This window comes from Sceloporus undulatus, chromosome 2, assembly GCF_019175285.1.
Source record: "Sceloporus undulatus isolate JIND9_A2432 ecotype Alabama chromosome 2, SceUnd_v1.1, whole genome shotgun sequence".
Lineage (NCBI taxonomy): Eukaryota > Metazoa > Chordata > Lepidosauria > Squamata > Phrynosomatidae > Sceloporus > Sceloporus undulatus.
Window position 1 is genome coordinate 205,446,922 of NC_056523.1, and position 1,395 is coordinate 205,448,316.

Sequence of the window (1,395 nt, forward strand, 5' to 3'; positions counted from 1 at the left end):
TCCCCATTACATAAAAACCAGTTACTTTCAGGATTTGGGTTTTAAAAAGAAAAGAAAAAGAAAACAGCAATGATACACATGAATCATGCAAGCAATACTGAGTATTTCTATAAATTGTTTCTAGAAAGTTCCCTGACTATGGAATCCCCCCCCCCCAATAAATATTAGCTTAGTTCCTTGTTTAGTTTTACCCAGGCCACTTAGTCCTTTTTCTCCACTCATCAAAAGTAATCCTGTTCTTTGTTTTTATAGATCCCCCTCCTCATTTTAAGTATGTTATTTATCATTTTTAGCTATTATATTATATTATTATGCTATTTTATACATTTTAATTTATGTTGATTTACAGGTCATCCTGGGGGCGCTAGGAGGGGAGATAAGCGAGAAATAATTTTCTGATTAAATGGCTAAATAAATATTTCTCCCCAAATGATTTGGCACATGGTTTCTTGGCAGTGGCAGAGCTGAAATTTTCTCTTCTCTGTATGAACCCCCCTCCCCCCCCAAACACACCTGTAGATCTTTTGTCAAAAGGCAAAGCACTGAGTACTGGTATTTTCTAACTTCAGGGCATACGATAAACTGCTATGTTTGTTTTGCTTTTTCTGTTTGTGGAAGGTTTTATCTTACAGGGTCAGATAAGCCGGGCCAATAGTGTTTAAGTATAAATTAATGAGTGGAGTAGTTCTGCTGATAAGAACAGGTGCAATGAAGCCATTAGCCACAGGAGTGATACTTTCCTGTTCAAAGTGAAGTAGCTAAAAGATTTCAGATGTGTTGGAAGAACAAGGAGAAGGAACTTGCCCCAAACCTCTAAAACAAATACCGGTAGCTCTAATTCTTTAAAGAAGGGATGAGGAAATAGCCACTGATAACATAGAGGATATTGGTCTGTAACACCTCTGATTCTCACTATTGATTATACAGTCAGATGGCATACAGGCAGTTGCAATCCAACAACATCTGGAAGGCCACATGTTTCCCACCACTACCACTTTGAAGGGAAACTTCATGTCACCATCAGCTCCATGGAGAAAGGTGCTTGTGTATAGAACGCTATGTATGTTGATCTTAAGGATGGGTATTTTGGGGTGTGTGTCTTTAGTCATTGTTTCTTATTATGATCACATAACGAAATATATGTGTTAGTACTAAAGATGTAACTCTTCACTAATTGTCCTCTTGAAGGAAGCAATGAATAATTTTAATTATTTTCTTCCTGCTGTGAGAAAGCTTTCTAAAATTGCAGTTTTCAAAGATTATTTGTAGTTTGGGACTTTTGCACAAAATTCATATATGGTGTTTTTGCACAGATAACTGCATTTTCTGTTCAGACATATTATTTTCTGTGAAAGTGCTGCAGTAGTTGAAGATTTATGCATTGCATCATTTGCA